Raw genomic sequence first — 20,567 nt, 5'->3', positions numbered from 1 at the left:
CTCTGTCTTCCTTTCTTCTTCCATTCTTTCCTTCTCACTTTCCTTCTCTCTCGTTTTATTTTATTTTCTGTTTTATCTTCTTTACTTCCATTCATTCAGCTTTCTATATTTCTTTTCTTCTTCTCTATCGTCTTTTCACTCCTCCTCTTCCCGCCTTCGTTATCTCATATATATAACTTAAGAAACGAGATAGCATGTAACAAATGGCGCGCACACACACACACACACACACACACACACACACACACACACACTCTCTCTCTCTCTTACGCCATTGTTTATTTCAGTTACTCTCTTTCCCTCATTATCCCGTTCTTTATTTCAAGCTTTTCCTTCCTTCCTTCCTTCCTTCCTTCCTTCCTTCCTCCCTCACTCCCTTCTCTTTTTGGCCTCGTCCCCTGCTTCTCTCCATCCCTCCTTTCTCTCCTCCCTCCCGGCAGCGCTTCTCTGCAACTGTTCCTCAACTTTTATTCAAGATTTTTCGCGTCTGGGATACACGAGTGGCTCCAAATTAGTTCAATCAAAGGAAGAAAAATTACTTCAAATACTTTCGAACTCGAAGCGGCGCGCGTCTGGTCGTGGGTTAGGGTCCTGTGTGTTCCTCTAAGGCGCACAGAGATACACGCGGCAGCCCTTTTCACTTGCTGGCCACGCGGGATGGAGGCGAAGAAGTAAAGGGGTTATTACACTGGGCAAATTTTCCGTGGATCTTCAGTCAAACCACGATTTCCGCTGGCGTGGTTCAGATATTTCCGTGGTTTTCTGACGTGTCCACGATCTTCCAAAGCTACGGTAGATTTCACCGAAGGACGACGGTATCACTCACCATCATCATCAGCAGCAATAACAAGAAACAAATGAGGACCATGCCAGCGGAAATCGTGGTTTGACTAAAGATCCACGGAAAATTTGCCAAGTGTAATAGCCCATAGGAGCGTTTGATAAGGAAAGGACACAAAACCCCAGCCCTCTTCCTCTACGGCTTCAGGCCAAAAACTATAAGTACTTTAATCAGACGCTTCCCTTCAAATAGTTCAGTTGAGTAACGTCGAGTTCGAATTCTTTGCATGTCTCACGGATGTCCCCCTGAACGGTATGCGCTTAATTAAATGTTTTGTTGTTGTTTGTGCTGTCTCGCGTCTGGGAGTTTTTTTTTCACTTAGGACTTTTCCATCCTGACGTTATTTCCAACTAAGAATATTGTGATCGCGGAGGTTGATATCGACGGAGCATCTCAAGGTGTTATAGGGCTATACTCTGTCTCAAGATGTTTCTAGCTTAACGTTTTCCCTTCATTTTTCATTACTCATTTACAGCCTCTTCCTCATCTTTACTCCATCTCCTTATCACTCCCGTTATGGTCCGTTAACCCCTTTATTACATGCCTACTCCTTATTACACTTTGATATCACTCTCCTTAAAACATCTGCAGCACTTTCCATATGTACCCTTTGTTCATCTCCTCAGCATCTCACTTTTCAACTCACTCTTGGCCTCGTTCATCGTCATCTTTATCACCTCCTCTCACTTTTATGTAGCGCCATCCCACATACAATATCTCCCATTCTTTTTCATCATCCTCTCGTACCCAGCAGCCCCGTACCAGACCAGGGGCGAGGAAGGGAAATAAAGGAAAGGAGGCTTCTTTATCCACGGCAGAGAAGCCCCCAAGCAAGAGTAGTAGAGTACATCAAAGACCCGAGTACTCTGTGGTAACTCCCGGCTGCTAGGATGAACCAGGCGACCCGTTTTAGAGTTTAAGTGAGAGAACGTGAGACAAAAGAAGAAGGTGTTTTGATAAAGTCGCAGGTCTGTTACGCATCCTTTAGCTCGTCCTCTCTCTTCGATTGGCCTTTCTTCCTCCCTTCCTGTGTGTGTGTGTGTGTGTGTGTGTGTGTGTGTGTGTGTGTGTGTGTGTGTGTGTGTGTGTGTGTGTGTGTGTGTGTGTGTGTGTGTGTTTTAATTATTTAAATATCCGTGTTGCAAGGATGGAGGAGGACGAGGAGGAGGAGGAGGAGGAAGGGAGAAGGAGGGAAGAAATCGATAAAAAAATTAGAGTATCTTTCAATACAGTCTTGCTATAGTTGTGTGTGTGTGTGTGAGAGAGAGAGAGAGAGAGAGAGAGAGAGAGAGAGAGAGAGAGAGAGAGAGAGAGAGAGAGAGAGAGAGAGAGAGAGAGAGAGAGAGAGAGAGAGAGAGAGAGAGAGAGAGAGAGAGAGAGAGAGAGAGAGAGAGAGAGAGAGAGAGTGTGTGTCTAAGCGTCTGGAGGCAAAAACAGACACGGGGATAAAAATAAAAAAAAAGTCCTGGTAAGGGAGTTGATTACAGCAAGTGGAACAAAAAATAAAAAAAGGAAAACTGTTAAAAAAAGGGAGTGGAAGTTTCCCTCAAGAGACCACGAGATTAATGATTACAACGAGGAGGATAAAAGAACAATGAAGTCATCCAGGAAGGAGGCGAGGTGGCTTCCGGAGAGAGAGAGAGAGAGAGAGAGAGAGAGAGAGAGAGAGAGAGAGAGAGAGAGAGAGAGAGAGAGAGAGAGAGAGAGAGAGAGAGGAATGAAATTTACATAACCAAACGGAATTCTCTTATTTTTTCCTTTAAGGCTTATTTGAGAACGAGAGAAATAAGGAGAAAAAAAATAAGGGTCACATACCATCGCATACCGCCCTCCCTGTCGTTCCCCAAAAAGTCGAGCGTCCAGAGATGAAAGGCGAAAATGTTGACGTGATTTTTATATATATCTATTTTTCTCCTTCCTCTAACATCCCTAAAAAGAGAGTAAATTTTCCTTTGTGCTGTAAGAAAGGAGGCGCGTGATATTGCTGCTCTTTCAAACGACATTTTTCTCTCTCTCTCTCTCTCTCTCTCTCTCTCTCTCTCTCTCTCTCTCTCTCTCTCTCTCTTTAGAAATGTTCCGAAAGGGTTACTGGAGAAGGTAATTAAATATTCTTCTTTTCCAATTTAAACTATGTCCCTGATTCAATATATTTCCTCTTTAACGATTTTTTTTTCTCCGATCCTCAACAACTTCAAAGGAAAAAATGAAGAGGAAACTTGCCTTAAACTTAGAAACGGTATACAAAGTTTTCAACCGACTTGGGAAACTTTTGCAGCGAACATTAGAATAACTTTTTTTTTCTGGTCTTTGTCTTCATTTTTTTTTATCCCGCGCGTAGATCAGCTCTTTTTGGACAACAGCCTTTCATTCAGCACCGGGGCGGCCTAATTTATGAGGGACATTAGAGATTTTTACGTGGATATTCTTTCTGTCTGGCGAGGGAAGATGCATGGGCCATACCACCACCGTTGCCGCCGCCGCCACCACCACCACCACCGCTACGCCGTTATGTGTGTGGTAAGGAGTGGGGGGGGGAGAGGGGGGGGCCTTATATATCTGCTTTGGGGGGGACGGGTTGGTACGTGTGTTTGCATTCCTAAGATAAGGTTCTGTTGGATCGTTAAGAAATAAGAGTATAATGCGCACTGGGGAACACACACACACACACACACACTCACACACACACACACACACACACACACACACACACACACACACACACACACACACATATCTTACCAGGAACGCAGCAAAGAGAAAGAACGAAAAAAAACAAAAAAACAATAATAACTTCCATAACATTTTCCCTAAACTTTCCACGTAATTCATTGCATCATAAATTCAGGGCCACAAATTAAGTTCTCAGCGCCATGATTTCCCCGTAGAAAAAAAAATCTGGGTAAAAAAAAAAATATTAGACGAGCCGCACCTCAATTTACCCGCCGACATCAAGAAACACCTTTACCCAAGAAGAAAGAAAAAGAGAGGAAGTGTTTTTGTGGGGAGATATACGTGTGGGAAAGAGCAAGGGGTGGAAGGAGGCGTTAGGGGTACTTGAGAACATTGTATAGAGGAGAAGACGGTGGGAGGTGGGAGGAGAGGGAGATATGGGTGGGTCAAGAAATGGGAGAGAGTAGGTAGAATATGGAATGGGTAGAGAGGGTAAGGTTGTACACTGAGTAAGCTATTGTCCAGTTAGTTAGTATGGGGAAGACGATAGGCAGTTGGGGGAGAGATATGGATGGGTCAAGAAATGGAGGAGAGGAGGTAGAATAGGTTGATGGAACAGGTAGGGAGGATAAGGGTGAACACTGAGTAAGCTGGTGGAATATACAAAACAAAGCGAGAGGATAGGAATTAAGGATAGGGAAAGGATGAAGGGATAGGAAAGGGATGTTGGTGGATCTCAGAAATCGAATAAATAGGTACAGAGGGCGGAGGTGTCGACTGTAAGCTATAGTCCAATTCAGGTAGCAGACAGAACATTTAACGAGTGCGTAGGAAAGAGCTTGTATAGTGTGATGACAGCGACGGTGTGAAGACTAAGAAGATACAGCCCGGAAAGAGATTAAAGAGAGATACATAAATCAGAGGGTAACAAAGCTTTGGAGGCCGTCACGACTAAAGGGCCCCAATTGATGTCATGTATCGCCTGCACTTAGAACCGTCCCTGAGCTCATGAGAGGAACACGTTAAAGAGTCTCATTGGGGGACTAAAAGGAAACACTAAAGTACAGGGAACAAAAGTGATGTATGGAGGGACAAGTGGAGGGGTAACTGGTTGATAGAAAAGAGAATAAAGTAGACAGATCTTCAGGGAGGGATCGGTGAAGGTGGGGTCATCAGGTGGACAGGTGAAGGGCGGTTAGTGTCATCTTAATTAAGGGAGGAAGAGGCACAGGTTCGATTAGGGCACAGGGGGCAGATAAAGGACAGTCAGTTTCACGGGTAGAGGACTGGAAATGACCATAGACACGGCATTCGTCTGTAAGAGAGCAAAGGCAGAACAGACGAAGGTGAGGTCATCGGTGAACAAGTGGAGGGCGGTGTCTCGTAGTGGTTCGCGTGGAAGACCCGGAAAAGGAACAGAAAGACGCGCCATTCGTATATAATAGCCTTAGGGGAGGACAGATCAAGGTGGGGTCATCAGGTGGACAGGTGAAGGGCGGTGAGTGTTATCTTAATTAAGGGAGGAAGAGGCACAGGGGGCAGATAAAGGGCAGCCAGTTTCACGGGTAGAAGACTGGAAAGGAACAGAGAAGCGGCATACGTCTATAATAGCCCAAGGGGAGGACAGATCAAGGTGGCGTCATCAGGTGGACAGGTGAAGGGCGGTGAGTGTTATCTTAATTAAGGGAGGAAGAGGCACAGGGGGCAGATAAAGGGCAGCCAGTTTCACGGGTAGAAGACTGGAAAGGAACAGAGAAGCGGCATACGTCTATAATAGCCCAAGGGGAGGACAGATCAAGGTGGGGTCATCTGGGGACGCCCGGGGACAAAGGGGAGCGGTGGAGGGCCGTGTATGGCAGCGAGCCGTGTAGAAGACGCTGGTCACGTGTGCGGGGAGACCACTTTGCTCCCTTATGGTGATGGATCGCTCCCCGGGCCCCGTGGAATGGTCTCCGAGGCTTCCTTCACCCACGATCCCTTGTTTCCTATTGCTCGACCTTTTTTCTTCCATTTATTTTCTTCTTAGTCTCCTTTTTTTTTTTTTTCCTCCAACTTTTCTCCCTCCTCTCTGATGCTGTGTCTAGGTATGTTTCTTGTTCTTTTTTTACGATTTTTTTCTCAGGTTTTATTTCTCTGTTTAAACTTGTGTGTCTGTCTGTAGTTGTCCGTCTGCGTGTCTGTTAGTCTGTCTGTCTGAATGTGTGTCTGTTTGCCTGTCTGTGTTTCTGAATTTGTGTTCTGTTTGCTCAGGGTTCTAATTGTATGTTTTTGGCTGTTTGTTTCATTATTTATCTGTTTTTCTGTCTCTGTCACCGTTATATTTTTCTCTCTCTCTCTCTCTCTCTCTCTCTCTCTCTCTCTCTCTCTCTCTCTCTCTCTCTCTCTCTCTCTCTCTCTCTCTCTTCATTTTTCTTTCTTCGTATTTTTGCGTGATATTTTTCTTTTCTCTGTCTTTTTTGTCCTTGTGAATGCGTTGTTCGTTTCGTGTGTCTCTGTTTTTATTCTCGTTTTCTTTAATCCTTTTTCTGGCCGAGTTTGTCTTCTCTTTATGTTATATGTATGATGATGATGATACATAACTCTCTTTGTAAGATTATTCATGTCTCGCGTTCTTTGCTAAGGGAATGTTGGTGTGCGTGTCTGCTTCATAAATGTCCCGGAGAATTGATTTGGTTTTATTTATATATATGTTTTTTTGTATCGTATCGCCAGTCGTTTTTCGTATTCACAAAGTATCTTTTTATCAAACATGCTTTCTCCTTGTAGCTCTGAATGTTTTAAGATATTCTAGTGTGTGTGTGTGTGTGTGTGTGTGTGTGTGTGTGTGTGTGTGTGTGTGTGTGTGTGTGTGTGTGTGTGTGTGTGTGTGTGTGTGTGTGTGTGTGTGTGTGTGTTTTCCCAGATGCTGTCATCCATTCTCTCTCTCTCTCTCTCTCTCTCTCTCTCTCTCTCTCTCTCTCTCTCTCTCTCTCTCTCTCTCTCTCTCTCTCTCTCTCTCTCTCTCTCTCTCTCTCTCTCTCTCTCTCTCTCTCTCTCTCTCTCTCTCGGCGGGTGTCATTAATTACACTTTTTTCCGCTCAGGCTTAGTCTTGGAGTAATAAAGGAGAAGGAAAATAAAGGGCGGCTGGAGACTTCCTGCGCCACCGCCACGCGACTCGAATATTAGTCCTGAGACGCTGTGGGGGTGGTGGTTGTAGTAGTAGTAGTAGTAGTAGTGGTAGAAGTAGTGGTAGTAGCAGTAGTAATGGTCGAAGTAGTGGTGGTGGTGGTAATTGCAGAAGTAATAGTAGTAGTAGCAGTAGTGAAGTTTCCCATCCTTCCAGTCACACACACAAATAAAGAAACATGCATCCAATCCCCCCACCCACATACACACACAACCTTCCCCTCAAACACACTGCATATCCGCGCGTATGGTTGTCTGGGATATAGATTGACGGGGGTGCGGAAAAAAAATGTTGAGACTTACCCAGGAATCCCAAGCGATATTAGGGTCACTTTGTATCCCTTTCGGGCTCACTTTGTATGGATGTGGCGTAGGACGATCTGGCTGTAAAGAGAGACAACGCCAGAGCCAGATAAATAAACCTTTTTGTTCATCCCGCATTCCAAGTGTTAGCTGTGTATTTTTTTCCCTCTCTTATTTTCCCTCGTGCGCGGTTCCTTTCATCTTTACATCCTTTTCTTTTTCACCGCCGGCCACTCTGTTGCTGATTATGTCTGGTCGTCTGTCTGTCGGGCGTTCACCGTATGTGTGTGTGTGTGTGTGTGTGTGTGTGTGTGTGTGTGTGTGTGTGTGTTGGTCTTTACACACACACACACACACACACACACACACTCACACACTATATAACCAACTTTTCTGCACTATTTCCCATTAGCGACCACTGGCAGCGTTCCTTTTCCACGTTCCTATCCTGCCTTCCTCCGTCTCTCCCTCTTTTCTCCACTCCTCCTCCTCCTCCTCCTCATCCCTCCCTCCCTCTAGGCCTCCATAGTCCGCTTAACTTTCCTCTTCTCTCCTTTCCTACGAACCTTTCCTACCCTCCCTCCATCTTAGCCTTTTTTCCTCCGAGCGCCATCTGGGAGACCTCAAGAGACTGTGTCATAAAGGATATTTTTTTCTCTCTCTCCAGTAGTTAGGGAAGCGTTAGGCGGAGAAAACGCCCACAGTGACGAAAGAATTTAGAATTTCGTATACATAAAGCCGAGAGAGAAAACGTGTGGGGAGGAGCGTAAGAGGGCTGTGAAGAGAGAGAGAGAGAGAGAGAGAGAGAGAGAGAGAGAGAGAGAGAGAGAGAGAGAGAGAGAGAGAGAGAGAGAGAGAGAGAGAGAGAGAGAGAGATATATATATCGAGGAAGAGGCGAGAGAGAACGTGGCAGAGGAAAAAAAAAAAGCGTACAGGAAAAAAAAAAGTTAGTCAGAAATGAATATATAACGTGACGCGCTGCCACTCGCTTCCCCCTCCCCTCCCCCTCCACCCTCAACCACACCTCCACCACCACCACCACCACCACCACCACCTCCACTGACACCATTACAAGCCGTGCACAGGTGGAGGCCGGGGCTATTCTCTCATATCCTTCTTTAACGTCTTTCTTTTGTTGTTTTTAAGCCTTTTCCCTCTCTTTCCACATTCTCTCTCTCTCTCTCTCTCTCTCTCTCTCTCTCTCTCTCTTACAATATTATGGTTATTTTGTTACCCTTTTATGAATTTATATATTTATTTCTTTATATATTAATATGAACTCTACGTTATTTACTGTATATCAATTTTAGTTACTCCCGGTAAGTTCACAATAGTGGCTTATCATTTATCTTACTCTTTATCAACACATTTAGACTTATTTCACCCAAACTTCATCCACTCCACTTAAAACTCCGCGTCAGTCTGTCCTTTTAAACTTCCTCCTGCGACATGGAGTCTCTCTAAAGGGGAGTATCGGGACATCTTCAAAGTTTTGGAAACTGATTACGAAATTCTCTTTTACTATCTGTTGAGTCACTCGCGCGAATTTATTTCACATTTATACCTCCCCCGCGCCCCGCCCCGCCCGCCCGCCCTGTACCACTTTGGGATGCCGGAGACGAGCGCCTGACGGTGAAGCAGCTCAGGGGAAGACGAAGACGGGCCTTGCTTGGGTCCATTGACGAGAGAGAGAGAGAGAGAGAGAGAGAGAGAGAGAGAGTGTGTGTGTGTGTGTGTGTTCTTTCGTTCGTTCCCACTTTAGGAGAATTCTAACTCTTTGTTCTTCAAGCTGTATAGTCTCCTCACAAAGGCCTCGTCATGCGAGCGGAGTTTTATTGCACGCTAATAAAAATTCCCAAGAAAACAGGGAAGTAGAGTTCGGCAGTAACGATAAACAAACATATGCGTCCTTCTCCGATTTGTCACCTATACACCGTTCTCCCTTCACACCTTTGAGACGTTATTGCGCATTGCCTTCTTCTTCTTCTTCTCTGCCTTATTAATCACTGACGGGGTCGGCCGCTCTTATATGTTGTCGCCAGTAACTTCTGTCTTGCGCGTCCTGTTCTTCTATTACGCATTGCCTTCACTGCCTCATAAACGGTAAGGATGGGCGATGTTCAGAGACGTCCTTGACAACAGAGCGAAATGTGGAAGTTATTGTAAAGTGTGAAGGTAAAATATTTCTACCACAGTTTACCTTGAAGTATTTCACACACACACACACACACACACACACACACACACACACACACACACACACACACACACACACACACACATCATTTCCACTAACTGAAAGAAGGAAAAAAATGACCAGCAGAACCAACGAAATCTACGAAAAACTTTTCTTTCTCATCTTTTTGCCGGTTAGCTCATGAAACGGAATCACGTGACCGCGCGAACAGAGAAAGAAAAGAAAATTATATTAACGTAACGTGTGGGGAAGATTCACAGGCATTTTTCTGAGCGAAGGCGCCGCGTGGAGGACTGAGGAAGGCAAGAAACCGATCCTCTCTTTCTTAAATGAACCACCTAATAAACGTTTGACTGAGAAAGACAAGAAACTGATTCTCTCTTTCTTAGATAAACCACCTTATAAACGTTTGACTGAGAAAGGCAAGAAACTGATCCTCTCTTTCTTAGATTAACCACCTTATAAACGTTTGACTGAGAAAGACAAGAAACTGATCCTTTCTTTCTTAGATAAACCACCTTATAAACGTTTGACTGAGAAAGACAAGAAACTGATCCTCTCTTTCTTAGATAAACCACCTTATAAACGTTTGACTGAGAAAGACAAGAAACTGATCCTCTCTTTCTTAGATAAACCACCTTATAAACGTTTGACTGAGAAAGACAAGAAACTGATCCTTTCTTTCTTAGATAAACCACCTTATAAACGTTTGACTGAGAAAGGCGAGAAACTGATCCTCTCTGTCTTAGATTAACCACCTTATAAACGTTTGACTGAGAAAGGCGAGAAACTGATCCTCTCTGTCTTAGATTAACCACCTTATAAACGTTTGACTTAAGCCCGAGTTATTAAACGTATCGCCATCTCAGTTCCCCTGTTTGTGAAGCCTCTCGTAGAAGTTATTGAGGTTTACATGGACTGTTTAGTGATTGTAGGGATAGTTTGACCCGACTTCTGCGCCTTGAACGGGAAATATCACCCATGAACACCTGGTTAATCTTCTCTGTAGCCTTGGAGAATAGTCGTAACGGAAGCTTGATATGTTAAAGAATATGGATCTTTGGCTCTTCATATACTTTTGTTTTTGTATATCGTTAGTTTTAGCCTTCATAGTCACTTGGAAGCCCTGCGATATATATTTTTTTTTTTTTTTTTTACAGCAGAGGAGACATTTCAAGGGGGTAAAAAAAGATAACAATAATGAAAAAAAAAAAAACCGCTACATTGTCTATAACGCAACAAAAACCCTTCATTCACTTTTTTTTTTTATTCAATGTTTACTTCTCTATTTATTTTTATTTATGTCTATCGTCGGTTTCTGCTTTCATATTCACTTGGAACCAAATTTTTAGGCGAAGTATTTGTCAATAACGCCACACAAAACTTTCATTCACTTTATTTTTACTCAGCCTTTAAGTCTTTATTTATCCCTGTTTATGTCTATTGTTTACGTCTATCGTTTTTTTCTGGCGATGTATGTGTCTTTAACGCCACACAAAACTTTCACTCACTTTTTATTCACCCTAAATTCATTGCCGTTCGCCGGAGTTAACCGAAAATGGACTTAGGGAGAAACATCGATAAATATGCAAATGGTGTAACTTCGGAGACGGGCGCTGAAGATTCCTTTTTGCGGCGGGGCGGGCAAGTTTACCTCCGGCGGACGATCTGCGGCTCTCACGCGGCGATCTTTTCTCCCCGAGTCCCCCTTTCCTTTTTCTCTGCCCTTCACACCTTCATCAGACTCCCAACAGTTTTCCAAGTTTTCATCACTCGCTTCAAGACTCTCTAACCTCTTCGTGATCTTTTATTTTTTTCCTCCTCAATCCTTTCACCTTTTTTCTGCCCTTCACTTCACGCCTTCATCAGCCTCTCGACGTCTTCAAAGTCCTCATCTCCCCCGTCACCTCTCCTCAAAAGCCTATTTCTCTGCCCTTTACCGTGAGCTTTTAGTAGCCTCTGTAATCAATAACTCATTTCCAATACCGTCATCGTTGGCCTCAAGCCCTCACTCAGAACGCCCTCCAAGCCTCTACAAGTCCCTGCCCAGGCTATGTCACTCAGACCATTAGGACCTCAACGACACTCCAGTCCTTTTCATTTTTTATCCCCTATGTTTGAGCCTCCTTTTTATAGACCTAAGCACTCCTCCAGCCACCACTACTTTTTTTTTCTTTTCCTTCTTACTTATATATTTAGTCTATATCCTTAAACCTACTTCTTAGGTCCAGATTCTTTAACGTATCGGGCTCCCATTACCCCTATTTCTCAAGGCCACAGAGAAGATTAACCAGGTTTTAATAGGTGCTTTTTCCCTTTCAAGATGCAGAAGTCATGTAAAACTATCACTAGGATCACAAAACACCTTAAAAATTCCCGACAACTTCTAAGAGAGGCTTTTCAAACAGGGGAACAGAGGCGCCGATACATTAATTTAAAAATACGTTTAAGAATACGTTTAAGAATACGTTTAAGAATACGGCAAACAGGGGAACTGAGGCGCTGATACGTTTAAGAATAAGGGCTATAGTCGTAAGCACTCCAACCATCAGTATTTTCCATTCTTTTCCTCCTCCAGTATATTTTCCATCCATATCCTTCAGCATCCAATCATCTATTTTTCTTCCCTCTTGCCTCTTTCATCCATATCTTTTAGCATCCTTCGTAGTCTTAAGCACTTCAACTCGCAGCATTTATCTTTTTTTTTCTTCTTACTCACATATCTAATCCATTTCTTAAGCGCGCTTCCTAGTCGTAAGCGCTCCTCCATCCATGAGCAGTTCCCTCTATTTTCATCTAAACTTTCTTCTTTAATTCACATCGTAGAGCATCCGTCCTAGTCGTAAGCGCTCCTCCATTCATTAGCAATTCCCTTTATTTTCATCTAAACTTTCTTCTTTAATTCAAATCCTAAATCACCCGTCCTAGTCGTAAGCATTTCGCAACACCCTTCGTACTTATTCTCTTCCTCCTCCTCCTTCTTTTCCTCCTCTTCCTTATCCTTATCTCACATTCATCATCCCGTCCATGTGTCCGTAAATCTTCCCCGCTGCCAGTAATCCTCCTCTCCCGCCCTTCAGTGGTCCCCCTCGACACCATTAAGGCCACTTTTCTCCTCTTCCAGTCATGTGTCGACGGGATTTCAAGGTCCGCCACTTATCCGGCCTTAAGAAGCGTCCATTAACTTCGACCAAATAGGCTGTGCTGGCCATTCTGTCGCCTTGTGTAGTAGGGTGTGGTAATGGTATTGGAAGTGGTAGTGGCAGTAGTAGTAGTAGTAGTAGTAGTAGTAGTAGTAGTAGTTGTGTGACAAGTTGCTCCTGCTGAAATATTTTGTTTTGATGTTGTGGTATTTTTCTGTTTTGTACCTCCCCAAACTTTCATATGCTCCATACATACATGTTCACAGTACACACAAACAAACCCTTACACGAGTCTAGAATGTGAGTTAAACTGTTTACACCTGTTGTCCTTCAGTGCCCTGGGTGTACTTGCCTTCATTGACAAAGTAAGAAACCTGATTTTAGTCCCCCTGAAAAAAAGCCAAGAAACAAAGAAAACTGAACACATCCTAATTTGACCCTCTCCCCTGGCCATTCGTTCTGTTTTCTTCACAGGAGCTGGACTTAGCGGGCTTTTTTGTTTTTGTTTTTGCCCTTGAGCTGCTTCCTTTGCTGTAAAACCAAACAAAAAAACATTCATAAGTGCATCACCCCACTCCTTGGACAATACGGTACACACACACACACACACACACACACACACACACACACACACACACACAATTACTACCTCGAAGTCCTCGCCGGGCCGTCACATCTTTTTCCGCGTACCTTTGCCCGGATGCACGACAGAATATGTTGAAATTCCTGCGAGGTGCCTCCGTTCCAGCGCGGTGATCATACTCTTGGGTTTATTCGCGAATTTACATACGCGGGGGTCATAACTCGGCTGTGAGTGCTGTGTTCCTCCCAGCGCACAGACAGCGAGGGACAACACGCATTGTCTGTGTCGCGGCGGTGCGATATGGAGGCTGCTGCGTGTGTATTGCGGCGGCGATGGTGGCGGCGGTGATGCGGTCGTGGGAGAGACGAGAAAGTGGAGGCGACGGCGTAGATGGTGGTGCTGGTTGTGGTGGTGAAGCTTGAGGTTTTCCGAGGCAGGGAATGTAAAGGATAAGAGGGAGGAAGGCAAGGAACAATAATGCGGCTGGAAAAGAGAGAGGGAGTTGAATAAAAGAGGAGGAGGCGGAGGAGGGAGAAGGAGGGTTATTAGGGAGAGAGGGAGGCATGCCGGGTAAGTGGCTGTCTCATTATAAATTTCTACCCGAGTTGCACCTCTCATAACCCTGGACCTAGTTAACCTCAGACACGCTCTAACATGGCTGAGAGAGAGAGAGAGAGAGAGAGAGAGAGAGAGAGAGAGAGACCATTGATAAGACGAGCCACCACAATATTCCCTCTCTCTCTCTCTCTCTCTCTCTCTCTCTCTCTCTCTACCTTTAGGCTTATCGTGCTGTATAAAGACCTCTTCACTAAGCCCCTATAACTAATAACTTTGCCGCCAAGCTCGTACCTACTTACCCAAAGCTGGAGTTTGGAGCGGAGGTTTGACGTCATCCGGCACGATACGCCACAAAGAGATTGTTTTTATATAACCTCCGTGATACCCCACTTTCCTCTTTAATTTGGGGGTGCATGTAAATATACCTCACTGCCCGCGCTCATGTTCAGTGTCTTTCAATCTGTCGTATTTTTGCCATGTGTGAACGCTAATAAAATTCTAATAAATAACCAGGAAATTCATGCTAGATCGTTTCCCGGATGTTGACTCTTTCATTAAGATTCTAGCAAATGTTGGCAATGTTTGTACTGTCATTTACTATTGGTTTTCTAATATGATAACATGGTACTTTATAAATATGACGCCTTATCTTCTTTCTCAGCTTGCGAAATGAACGAAGATGAAGAAAACTGTTGCTATTGGAGAGAGCAGCAGGGAAAGGAGGGCGAGCGGAGGAGGAGGACAGGTGAGGGAGGGAAGGTGTGCGAGGCTGCTGTGAATCATGGGAGAGCCTGTGCATGAGAGAGAGAGAGAGAGAGAGAGAGAGAGAGAGAGAGAGAGAGAGAGAGAGAGAGTAAAGGGGTAAAGGGCAAAACCACCATCCTAACCCCAGCAAGGCGGAAAGAAATTGCTCTGGGGAAAAAATCTGAATTTAAGAGTAAGCGGTCCATAACTTTTTTCCTCTTTTTTTACCTATGAAGAAATCCGAGCGTCGATTCCTCCTCCTTTTCAGTTCAAGTTAATAATGTGATCTTTTTATTTTCTTCGCTCCTTTCACTTCTATTTTCTTTCAATCTCGAGAGCTGATCATTAGGTCCTTCTCGTCCCTTCCTTCACCTCCCTTTCTCCTACACACTTCCTCTTATCACCTTTTTTAATGAATAAGTAAAATATCCGTACAGAGGGAGAAAAAAAATCCATTCATTCCTGGAAAATCATCAAAAGACTGCAAGGGAGATTGAAATGAAGGACTGAGAACGATAAAGAAGGAAGGAAGGAAGGTAAAGATGAAGGAGGGGAAGGTACGAAGGCAGGAAGAGAGAGAGAGAGAGAGGGGGGGAATGAGGAAGAAGATAGGGAGGAGAGAGGGGAAGAAAGTTGCGAAAGAGGCGAGGCTGATGAAAGGCACGCATGGAATGAATAAATTTTATGCAAGTAAGGAGAGCAAGTCGGCTGAAGGATAATTACTGTGATTTTGAAATGATGAAAGACGGAAAACGTGCAATAAATATTAATGAGGAGAGAAATGGCAGTGAGTGAGAAGTGATGAAAGAGGAGGAGCTCGCGAGGATAAGCAAGGAGGAAGACTTGTAGAGAAAGGAAGAACTCGCTAATGTCGGAAAAGTAACAAAGAATGTAGAGAAAACTCACTAACGTTGATGAGAAGTGATGAAAGAAGAGCGCCGTGAGGAAGGAAGAAGACAGGTAGAGAGAGGAAAAACTCGCGAGTGTCGGAAAAATAACAAATAAAGGAAGGAAAACTGATTAACGTAGATGAGAAGTGAGGATAAGCAAGGAGAAAGACACGTTTAGAGAGGAAGAAGAATTCGCGAGTGTCGGAAAAATAACAAAGAAAGGAAGGAAAACTGATTAACGTAGATGAGATAAGCAAGGAGAAAAACACGTATAGAGAGAAAGAAGAATTCGCGAGTGTCGGAAAAATAACAAAGAAAGGAGAGAAAACTAACGAACATAGATGAATAGTACAACGTCACACCCTATGATTTACTAGTCGTTTTATGAAAGAGGAGAGCCGTGAGGATAAGCAAGAAGCAGGACACGTATAGAGAGGAAGAAGAATTTGCGATTGTCGAAAAAATAACATATAAGGTAAAGAAAACAGACTAACGTAGATGAAAAATATACTCTCACATCCTAGGGTTTTATTTTTAGCTTCAATAATGATATGAATTAAAATGAACCGGCTTAGAAAACTCGAAAATTAAAAAGATAAATATTAATTAATCTTTAAAAGGAGTCTACGGCTACTTTCATTTTCATTGTGACAGATAATGAATGGAGTAAAAAGTCCATCAGTTAATGAATATATTTGATAGAGGTAGTAGTTGTAGTAGTAGTAGTAGTAGTAGTAGTAGTAGTAGTAGTAGTAATTGTTGTTGTAGTAGTAGTAAAAGTGGTAATAGCAATAGTAGTAGTAGTAGTAGTAGTTGTAGTATTAAAAGTAGTAATAGCAGTAATAGTAGTAGTAGTAGTAGTAGTAGTAGTTATAGCAAAAGTAGTAGTATTAATCGTAGTAGCAGCAGAAACAGTAGTAGTAGTAGTAGTAGTAGCAGTAGTAATAGTAGTAGTGTGAAATAAATATAAAGTAACAAACTCAGTCCAGACATTATAATTAGAACTATTTCAACCAGTGACACTTTCGCCAATATCAAGAACCCCGCGTGTTGTAATTGTGTGTTTACTGGTTCTTGACTTGGCCGACACGTGTTTGTGACGTGATTGTGTGGAGCGAGGGAAGTTTGGACCGATGTGGCTTGTGGAGGAGGAGGAAGAGGAGGAGGAGGAGGAGGAGGAGGAAGAGATGCCACTCAAGATAACACATCAATAGTCTTCCATTTTCTCCTTCGCTTTTTTTTTTCTTTTTTTTTCCTCCTCCTCCTCCTCCTCTTACCATTCTTCCTCTTCCTTATCATCCGTTTTCTCTTCCTTTTCTTCTTTTTCTTCTTCAGTGTTGTTATTATTATTATTATTATTATTATTATTATATTCCTATCATTATTATTATTTTCCTTTTATTTATTTTTGTTCTCTTCCTCCTCCTCCTCCTCCTTTTCCTTCATCCTCTTTCTCCTTCCTCATCATTATTTTGCTGTTTCTTCTCCATTTATATATTTTCTTTCTTCTCCTCCTCCTCCACCTCCTCCTCCTCCTCCTCCTCCTCACCGCCTTTACTAATGGATAAGTCTCTTTGGTAATATATTTTCCCTTCCATTAATACCGAAACAGCATAACTCTTCGCTTTTTTAATGCTCTCAAATATGCACAAAGGCGTATTATAATTCATGTCCTTCTCGTCCGTTTTCTATCGTAACTTAATGGATCATCCTACTAATATATCTCTCATCGATTTTTACTTCAGCTGATGCCATTTTCTTTTTCATTTACTTTTTCGGTGTTTTTTTTTATATACTTTTTTTTATCAACGTATTGGTAAGGGGCCTTGCATCTCTCATCTCTGTTTTCATGTATTTTGAACTATTTTCCTCTTCTTTTTCTCTCCGGCTTTTCCTCTTTATTTCTTTTACCTCCATTGCCTTTCCGCGCCTCATGCATCTCTCAGCTCACGAATAATACATGTCTTGCCTTATGCAGAACCGATGCAGGCAGGCTTCCATCTCCCCGTCCCCCCTGCCTGCATCCCCTCCCCCGCTCCCGCCCTCTCCTCTCCCCAACCCCTTCCAATCCTCCCTCCTCTGTCTTTCCCTCTCTTCCTCTCTTCCTTCCCGGTCTGACTCTCACTCTTTCTCCCTAATCCTTCCAATCCTTCTCTCTTCTTTTCTCTTTTCTAGTTGTCTCTACTCCCTTCTCTAGTTCTATTTTTCTTTTCTTTTTTTCCTCCCCCCCCTATCATTCTTATGTATTTGTTTTTTCTCTCCCTCTCTCCCCTCCTGCTGGTTGTTTTGTTTCGTTACGATTTCGACCTTGAAGCCAACTCTTTATAAAATGTAATACTCATTTAATTCATTCTCAGCAGTCGCCGCTTTGAAAATAAGTTTAAACGCGTTTCGAACCATGTAGCAAGAGACGGGATAAATTTCATGTTATCAGACCAGATGCGAACATTATGCTTGCACTGACTGTTTTGTGTGTGTGCCAGTAAATTACACGGCACTAACTTGTATAATAGATAAGGAGTAACGTTTTGTAGAATCCAGGAACGGTGCTTCAGTATGTATCACGGGAGGGGATACAGGAATGTGCTTGTATCGGGGCCTTTCTTGGCATCTGAGAAGTGTGTGGCCTTGGGAATTCTTTCTTTCCTTTTTCTACCATGCTAGTGTTCATATCTTTCTTTCCTTCCTTGCGCCATGTCCTACCTCCCTTGTATTCTCATTTTCTTCATTATCTCCTGCTCTTCTCCTATGATTTCCCCTTTCTCATCTGTCTTCCTCTCAGTCACCCTTCGATATCTCCTTCCCCGCACCCTCTGCCTCATGCTAATGTTGACACCTTTCTCTCTTTCCCTGTCCCACCTCCCTTGGATTCCCATTTTCTTTATTATCTCCTGCTCTTCACCTATGATTTCTCCTTTCTCATCTTCCTCCCTCTCAGTCACCCTTCGATATCTCCTTCCCCGCACCTTCTACCTCATGCTAATGTTGACACCTTTCTCTCCTTCCCTGTCCCACCTCCCTTGTATTCCCATTTTCTTTATCCTTTCCTACCTTTCGCTATGACTTCGCCTTTCCTGCACTCTTTTTTCCTTACCCGCAACCTCTTGTAACATGCTTGGGTTCCCACTTTCTCCTCTTCCTTCTTCATTGCCATCTACTTCCCACACTCCTTCCCGCCTTACCTTCCCGTCATCTTCTCGCTGCGCTGCCTATTCCCCATCTTCCTCCTCCTCCATGTTATTCCATTGCCGAGTTTTCCTCCGTTTTTTCTTCACTATGTTTTTTTCACTGATGACACCCTTTCCCCGACTCACAGCTCCCATCTCCTTCCTTCTCTCCACTTCCCATTCGCTTTCCTCCGCCTTCCCCTCCTCCTTGCTTTCCATCTCATGCCTCCTCATTTCCTTTATAAACGCGGCCTTTCCCCTCCGCTCGTGTCCCATCTCCTTACATTGGAAAACTTTGTCATATCGTCGAGTGCCAGGAATACGCGCTGAAAGACTGGCGAGGTATTTCCCATTTCGTTATTTGTAGTGCGATACGAGATGCATACGCGCCCAACATCTCCCCTAAAAAGGCTCTGATGGGTCCCGAGGCGCCTATTGTGGGCTACGGCACTCCTGAGACACACCCTGTTTGGCCCCACTCATAGCGGGTCCCTAAGTAGAAGCGTCCCCGGCCGAGGCAGGGCTGCGAGTAGGGTGTTTTGCTGTGTGTCGTCTGTCTGTCTGTGTGTCTGTATGCATATATGTGAGTTGGGTTCTAGCTATACAGGGAGATACTACCAATAATGATAACGTTCATTCGTATGTATATTGTTGTAAGTTTGTGTTTTATTATAATGTCTGTGTGTATGTGTGTAGGGTTCAGGATATAAGGAGCAGTGTTATAGGTATCATTATTAATATTGTCATTACTATTATTTTTTTCTCTCTCCTAAAGGTTATCAGCGCACTATTTTCATCACCCAGACTTTCCTTTCCAGCCTTTATTCCTCTTTTCCGCATGCGAGGTCAGGGTTTCACAGTTTTCTGGCAAAATTTCGAAGGCATTGGCGAAGGAGTGTTGCTTCTCTTACGTGCTAGTGTGCGTGTGTATATGTGTGTGTGTGTGTGTGTGTGTGTGTGTGTGTGTTCATGACTTTCCTTGTTTTGCTTCATGCTTTCACGCTTATCCCGGTGTTTGTCTGCTGACGTGCCCGCTGTCTCCATCGCCCTCGTCCCTTATTTCAGGTTTTTGAATTGTCTGTTTTCTTGTATTTGTTTGCCAGCGCTGCCTTTACATCTGTCTCTTTATATGTGTTTGCCAGTGATGGTGTTTACATGCGTCAGTGATGGTGTGTATATGCATCTATGTGTTTGTCAGTGTTGGTGTTTATATTTGTTTCCTCTTGTTTGTGTCTGCCTTTAACGTGTGATAATGACTACCTCTTCGTTCGGTAGTTTATGATTTAAGTAAATGCGTTGTATGTCCCCATTTTTTTCTGGAAGCAAATATATCAAGAACGCCTTTCGTCTCTTCATGTTTTGTGACACTGAAATCCACTGAAAAATAACTGCGGTTTTAAGCTTAGTCTCAGGAAGCGCAACCAAAAACAAATTATTTTTTTTCCCCTTGGGCATTACGTGACATGTTTTTTTGAGGAATTACAGCGGAATCAAAGGAACAAAACTACTTATTTAACCAGACACGCCAATGATAACACGTGTGAAATATGTGTGTTCGTGTCTGTGTGTGTGTGGGGTGGGGGGGAGGGGGGAGAGGGAAGATTTCAATGTGTGTATGTGTGTGTGTGTGTGTGTGTGTGTGTGTGTGTGTGTGTGTGTGTGTGTGTGTGTGTGTGTGTGTGTGTGTTTACGCTCGTATGTTGTCCTTGAAATGGGCGTCAAAGGGGATATGAGCAGTGGCCTTGAAGGGGCTTGACCCAGGCTGGCGACGAGGAGCTCAGACAGGGTGGCGGGGCGGGTGACGGAGGGAGGGCGAAGGGACGGGAGGGGAGCGAGGGAGAGACGAGAGGCATGCAAGGGTCGATTGGGACGTGAGGTTGCTGGAAGGAGGTAAAGAGTGGATGGAGGAACGTGCAGTCGGATGTAGATGAGGGTGGAAAGAGGGGGGAAAGAGGGAAAAAGAGAGGACAAGAGACGGAAAGAGGTTGGAATAGAGGATGAGGAAGGAAAATAAAGAAAAAGTGGATGGGGAGGGAAAAAGGTATTAGAGTGGATGAGAGAGGGAAAGACATAGAAAGAATGGATGGGAGAGGGAATGATGGAGGAAGGGAGGGTGAAGGAGAGAACGAGGAATAAAGACTGAATGAGGGCAAGAAAGAGATATAAAGAGTGGATGAGGAAGAGAAAGACGTAGAAAGAGTGAATAAAGGAAGGAAAGAGAATGAAGGGAGATAGAGAGGAAAGGAAAGAGATGAAGAGAAGGAGAAATGACGGAAGAAAATGGCAAGGAAGAGGCGAAGGTGA

The sequence above is a fragment of the Eriocheir sinensis genome, chromosome 56, assembly GCF_024679095.1.
Source record: "Eriocheir sinensis breed Jianghai 21 chromosome 56, ASM2467909v1, whole genome shotgun sequence".
Taxonomy (NCBI): domain Eukaryota; kingdom Metazoa; phylum Arthropoda; class Malacostraca; order Decapoda; family Varunidae; genus Eriocheir; species Eriocheir sinensis.
Note: the sequence above shows the minus strand (reverse complement) of the source record.